Consider the following 7364-nt stretch of genomic DNA (forward strand, 5'->3'; position numbering starts at 1 on the left):
CTGCTGATTGCTGCTGCACTGGTCGTCTGGGTGAGTGATTGGCAGAGGTAAAACAAGCCTCTGATCATCTGGATGAAGGTAGGTAGGTTCATGCCTTCCCCCCTGCTCCCCTCTCTTTGGTCATGTGAATTAAACCTAGATAAAACCAATCCTACATAAGAACATAAGAAGAACATCAGAACAGCCCTGCTGGATCAGGCCCAAGGCCCATCTAGTCCAGCATCCTGTTTCACACAGTGGCCCACCAGATGCTGCTGGAAGCCACAGACAGGAGTTGAGGGTGTGCCCTCTCTCCTGTCATTACTCCCCTGCAACTGGTACTCAGAGGCACCCTGCCCTTGAGGCTGGAGGTGGCCCACAGCCCTCTGACTAGTAGCCACTGATAGACCTCTCCTCCATGAAGTCATCCAAACCCCTCTTAAAGCCATCCAGGTTGTTGGCTGTCACCACATCCTGTGGCAGAGAGTTCCACAGGTGGATCACGCGTTGTGTGAAAAAGTACTTCCATTTGTTGGTCCTAGACCTCCTGGCAATCAATTTCATGGAGTGACCCCTGGTTCTAGTGTTGTGTGAGAGGGAAAAGAATCTCTCTCTCTCCACTTTCTCCACACCATGCATGACCTTATAGGCCTCTGTCATGTCTCCCTGCAGTTGTCTTTTTTCTGAACTAAAAAGCCCCAGGTGCTGTAGTCTTGCCTCATAAGAAAGGTGCTCTAGGCCCCTGATCATCTTGGTTGACCTCTTCTGTACCTTCCCCAGTTCAACAATGTCCTTTTTAAGATGTGGTGACCAGAATTGTACACAGTACTCGACACTCGACATGTGGTTGCACCATAGTTTTGTATAAGGGCATTATAATGTTAGGCGTTTTATTTTCAATCCCCTTTCTAATGATCCCTAGCATGGAATTTGCCTTTTTCACAGCTGCCGCACATTGAGTCGACACTTTCAACGAGATGTCCACCACAACCCCAAGATCCATCTCCTGGTCCGTCACTGACAGCTTGGATCCCATCAGCATATACTTGAAGTTGGGGTTTTTCATCCCAATGTGCATCACTTTACATTTGCTAACATTGAACTGCATTTGCCATTTTGTCACCCACTTCCCCAGTTTGGAGAGATCCTTTTGGAGCTGCTCACAATCCGTTTTGGATTTCACTACCCGGAAGAGTTTGGTGTCATCTGCAAATCTGGCCACATCGCTGCTTACCCCTGCTTCTAGATCATTAATGAATAAATTAAAAAGCACCGGTCCCAGTACAGATCCCTGGGGGACCCCACTTCTTACTTCCCTCCATTGTGAAAACTCTCCATTTATACCTACCCTCTGTTCCCTGTCTTTCAACCAGTTAGCAATCCACACATGTACTTGTCCCCTTATCCCATGACTGCTAAGTTTCCTCAGGAGTCTTTGATGAGGAACTTTGTCCAAAGCTTTTTGGAAGTCCAGGTAGACTGTGTCAACTGGATCACCTCAATCCACACACTCATTGACACTCTCAAAGAAGTCCAAAAGGTTGGTGAGGCAAGATTTACCTTTGCGGAAGCCATGCTGGCTCACTCCCAGCAGGGCCTGTTCTTCTAGGTGCTTTACAATTTTTCCTTGAGAATGCTTTCCATCAATTTGCCTGGAATGGACGTTAGGCTAACTAACTGGCCTGTAATTTCCCGGATCGCCCCTGGATCCCTTTCTGAAAATCGGTGTTACATTTGCTACTCTCCAGTCCTCTGGTACAGAGCCCGATTTCAGGGATAAGTTAAATATTTTAGCAAGGAGGTCGGCAATTTCACATTTGAGTTCTTTGAGGACTCTTGGATGGATGCCATCCGGCCCTGGTGATTTGTTAGCTTTCAGTTTGTCAAGACAGTTTAGAACATCATCCCTTGTCACTTCTATCTGACTCAGCTCTCTAGCCTCCATCCTTAAAAAGCCTGGTTCAGGAACAGGTATATGCTCAGTATCCTCTGCCGTGAAGACAGATGCAAATAACTCATTCAGCTTCTCTGCAACCTCCATATCCTCCTTAATAATCCCTTTCACTCCCTCATTGTCTAATGGTCCAACCGCCTCCCTGGCAGGTTTCCTGCTTCTGATGTACTTAAAGAAGTTTTTGTTATTCCCCTTGATACTTTTGGCTAAATGTTCCTCAAACTCTCTTTTTGCCTCCCTTATTGTCACCTTGCATTTCTTTTGCCACAGTTTGTGTTCCTTTCTGTTCACTTCATTTGGACAGGCCTTCCAATTTTGGAAGGAAGTCTTCTTTCCTTTTATGGCTTCCTTGACGGTACCCGTTAGCCTGCTGGCATCCTCCTGGACTTAGTAGTACCTTTCCTCCTTTTGGGTATACAATTTAACTGGGCTTCTAGTATTGTGGTTTTGTGTAAATTCCATGCACTCTGGAGTGAAGTTACTCTCCTGAGTTTCCCCCTCAGCTTTCTTATCACCATACTCCTCATTTTGGAGAAGTTTCCTCTTCTGAAATTCAAAATGTCTGTGTTAGACATCCTTGGTGATTCTCTCCCCGCATGTATGCTGAATTTGATGGCACTGTGGTCACTGTTCCCTAAAGGGTCGATGACACTGACATCACGCACCAGGTCCTGGGTGTCACTCAGAATTAGATCCAAGGTCACCTTCTCTCTGGTCGGTTCCATGACCAACTGTTCTAGGGCACAGTCGTTTAGCGTATCTAGGAATTTGACCTCTTTGTCCTGACTTGAATGTGAATTTACCCAGTCTATGTGTGGCTAGTTGAAATCACCCATAATTACAGCCCTGCCTCTCCTTGACGCCTCCCTGATTTCCTCCTGCAACTCCCGGTCACTGCCGGCATTTTGATCAGGAGGGCGATAGCATGTCCCCAGTAGTACGTTCCCTTTCCGGCCTTGTGTAGTCACCCACAGGGTTTCTGTGGAGGCCTCCAGTCTACCTAGGTTTTCTAGCTTGTTAGATTCTATCCCTTCTTTAACATACAGTGCTACCCCTCCTCCAAGGCGCCCCTCCCTGTCCTTTCTATAGAGTTTATACCCAAGGATAACAGTGTCCCACCGGTTCTCACTGTTCCACCATGTTTCTGTTATGCCCACTATATCTATTTCTGCGTTAGCAGCCAAGCACTCCAGCTCACCCATCTTGGCTCGGAGGCTTCTGGCATTGGCATATAAGCACCTATACGCTGAATCTCTCCCCTGATGTATGCTATTCTTCTGACTCTTTGACCTGCTGGCACAGGCTCCCATCTGCTCTTTATGCAGTTCTGCTCTGTCCCCTTCTGTTTTATTTGAATTCTTTGCAGCCTCACACTTTAAAGGATGGCTTTTGCCAAATGGGATACTGCCCAGCTCCCATCGGCTGTTCCCCAGGTGTCATTTTAAAAGCTGCTCTGCAACCTTTTTGATTTTAAGCACCAGCAGTCTGGTTCCATCTTGGTTCAAGTGCAGCCCATCCCTTTTGTACAGGCCTTGCTTGCCCCAAAATGTGTCCCAGTGCCTAACAAATCTAAACCCCTCCTCCCGGCACCAACGTCTCATCCACACATTGAAATCCCCCAGCTCTGCCTGTCTCACTGTACTTGCGCGTGGAACAGGTAGCATTTCTGAGAATGCTACCTTGGGGGTCCTGGACTTCAAAATGCTACCTGTCAGCCTAAATTTGGCTTCCAGGACCTCCCAACTGCATTTCCCCACATCGTTGGTGCCAACATGCACCACGACAGCAGTCTCCTCCCCAGCACTGCCTAGGAGCCTGTCTAGATGCTGTGTAATGTCCGCAACCTTCGCACCAGGCAGGCAAGTCACCGTGCGGTCAACACGCGGGTCACAAACCCATCTCTCTATCCCTCTAATGATCGAATCACCAACTACAAGGAGGCCCCCACCCCCCAGAGGAGTATCCCCTGTGCGAGAGGATATGGGCTCATCATCCATGGAAGGGGTCCCTTCTAAAGGAGCATTTCCCTCTTCCTCAGACCGATGTCCTCCTTGCCCAAGACCTTCATTCTCCCTGACAGCAGAGGAGCTACCAGCCCTGGAGTGGGATGCCTCTACCACATCCCTGAAGGTATCATCCACATGCCTTTCTGTCTCTCTGAGCTTCTCCAGATCCGCCACCTTGGTCTCGAGGGAATGGATTTGTTCCCTGAGAGCCAGGAGCTCCTTGCACTGAGCACATACTCATGACTTCTGCCCATGGGGCAAATAGTCATACATGTGGCACTCTGTGCAATACACTGGGAAGTGCCCCTTCCCCTATCTTCATACTGTTTTAGTTGGCTGTTTACAGTATTTAGGGAGCTTATTGTCCGTTTATTAGATAGTTTATTAGGATAGGTCTCAGCTGTAATGGTCAACTATTTAGCTGTCCAAACAGTCTTTCCCAAGAATATGAGGGATACAAGGGAGGGATATGTACTTACGTTCTCTTCTCCACCAGGCTCCTTGTGATCCTTGTGATCGCAGGGGCTTGTTCCAGGCTCCCCCGCACACTTCCCGCATGAGGAATCTACAATTCTTTATATAATGCTATATCCCATATGCTACGGATGTCCTCCAATGAAACATGAACATTTTTAAGAGGCAATGATAACTGCAATGTCATATTAATTACCTTGTGAATTTCAAGCCAAAATGGCACAGTAACTGGTCAGGACCAAACCATATGCATAAGTGTACTCTCATACAGATGACACATCCAATATTTAGAAGTCTGTGACGATCCCTTATTAAACATTCTCTGAGGTGTCCAATAAATGCAGAGTAAACATTTGTGCTGTATTCACCACATTTTGAGATCTAAAGAGGCACATTTCACTGCCTTCAGAGCAATTGCATCATTGATTTAATAAGATACGGGATTCAAGGTCATTGTTCCAGAGATCTCGGATATAATCAATATTGCTCTTATCAATATCTTTAAGCTTCTGATAGAGCAAGGTTACAGGCTTAGGGGCATCCAATAGATGTTTCAGGATTAATAATAGAAATGGAGTTTCAGAAGCTGCAATCACATCAGGGCCAAAGAGCCGTCATGCTTTTGCTGAATAAACTGTCAGCTAGCATTTGAGGGTATATCAAACTCAGCTCTCAAGGTGTCAAAATATCTAAAAAATAGCTTCAGAAGAGATCAATTGATCTAGTATTATGATGAAAGATTTACAACAAATCTTCTAACAGGGATTCTCCCACAATGTAAGCTTTTCATGCTGGAAAGAATCGAAACCGTGTCTAGAACCCAAAGTTCTTCATATATATCTTGCATCTGGGAAAGACTGACTCTACATAAATTCCTTTCCTTCTCGAGCATGCCTCAAAAGATATTCTTTATCTGTAGATTTAAGCAACTGGATGAGGTTTGTCGGTGAAACATGAGGGAGTAGTAGATATGATAAGATCCTTCAATTTCCAATTCATACTCCTCTTGCAGGGAATATATTTTGTGAAGGAACTCTTTAATGAAGATAAACTTCATTAAAAAGTTCCTTTGCAAAATGTATTCCCTGCCAGAGAAGTTGATGTGGGATAAATCTCCCATTATGGTTTTCCCGGATTTGCCAAAAGAGGTGGCATAAACCTCTTTTACAGATAAACACTGTTCTTTTCAAAAGGCTCATCAGAGGGCTAGAGAGAAAAACCTCCGATATCCTGTTTGCTTTCCAGCAGTGTTTTGCATTTATTATTAGGCGTGTGTATAAAACTGGCTGGCCTAGTTCAGATCGGGTCCAAATTGGAACAGAACTGGACAGGGCCAGTTCAATCAAACACCACCTCAAACCCCTCCCGGTCCGGTCCGGTCCAGAGGGGTTCGCGATCTTAAATTTATTTATTTATTTTGTACTTATCCCCTCTGGAGGGCTTCTCTGAAGCCACTGGGGCAGGGTCTCCAGAGGTCCCCCTTCCCCCGCGGGCCTCCATTATGTTGTAAATCATTCTGTTCAGGCAGTATTCATGACCCAGCGCATGCAGAGGCCCATTGGGCTTGTGCGGTGGCCTCCAAAATGGCCACAGCAATGGGGGCGAGACTGACTGAACAGGGCAATTTACAATGTAATGCACGCCGGAGGGGGTAGAGGGGATCTCCAGAGACCTTGGAGAATTATTTTTTTTTAGTCGCAAACGCTGGGGGGTTAAGTTTGAAACCTGACCATCGAACTGAACAAATTCTATGTCGAACATGTTCGACACTGAACTTGTTTGCACGTCCCTATTTATTATGAGAATAAATTGAGACCCTTCCATGATTCTCTAACAGCTGAAAAGCTTCTTTCTACATTGAACCCAGAATAATTGTGTTTTAAATCTCCTATTCACATTTGAACATCTGACAGTGGATTCTTATCTTCAAGGTCCCTGGATTAAATCCTGTTTTGCAGTCTTTAACCTGTCTTTAATTGCTTTTCACTCCATCAACTGAAGTGCACTGTAAGCCAGGTTTACCACGCTAGACTTGGGATTGCAAACAGATTTGTTTTTGTCCCTCCTACCCCCCATATTCTTCTGGTTTGTTGTTATATATTTTGTTTCACACATATTGGGTTAATTGGTGCTGGTATTATGTTAAGGTTTGCCAATTAATAATTATGTACTGAAACACCCTATTAAGTTCTATTCATTCAACTCTTTTCCTTGGCATATATTTATCTTTTTCAATGATCCAGTTCAGGTTGTTTGCTTCTGCTGCTTTGGCTCTTTGCTGTGTAGTTTTCAATAATTGAGCCAGTGTGTTGTAGTGGTTAGAGTGCTGGACAAGGACCGGGGAGATCCTAGTTCAAATCCCCATTCAGCCATGAAACTAGCTGGGTGACTCTGGGCCAGTCACTTCTCTCTCAGCCTAACCTATGTCACAGGGTTGTTGTGAAAGAGAAACTCAAGTATGTAGTACACCGCTCTGGGCTCCTTGGAGGAAGAGCGGGATATAAATGTAATAATAATAATAATAATAATAATAATAATAATAATAATAATAATAATAATAATAATAATTTTCTATGGTTATCTAAATGTCCATAGATTACATCAGCCTTCTATCTATGAGACAACCTAACAGGCATAGCTTGAAAACCAGGTAAGTCCAAAATATTCAAGTAGCTGCACCTCTCTCTATAGTCCTTAATTATACCAGTGTTTTGTTTTGTTTGCTGCTGGCTGGTTATTCTGTTTTTTTAAACTTTGGTGACTGATAGTAATATTGAAAGGAGAAATCTTCAGCATAAATTCTCTATCAGGTCTGTGATCTATAAGGCTTAATTTTTTGAAACAGAAAAAATAAATGTTGCATAGAATTGCAGCCGGGGTTGATAGAAACCAATTTTTAATTATATATATATTTAATCCAGAATTTTAAATTTAAATTAGATTTTAATTTC

The 7364-nt window shown here is 44.4% G+C and overlaps 1 long non-coding RNA gene across 1 annotated transcript in view; it reads right to left on the reverse strand.

Annotated features, from left to right (window-relative positions):
- The window catches only part of LOC128330790 (uncharacterized), a 54472-nt gene that overhangs the window by 37823 nt on the left and 9285 nt on the right, over positions 1–7364 (reverse strand). The window lies entirely within an intron of this gene.

This window comes from Hemicordylus capensis, chromosome 6, assembly GCF_027244095.1.
Source record: "Hemicordylus capensis ecotype Gifberg chromosome 6, rHemCap1.1.pri, whole genome shotgun sequence".
Taxonomy (NCBI): Eukaryota; Metazoa; Chordata; class Lepidosauria; order Squamata; family Cordylidae; genus Hemicordylus; species Hemicordylus capensis.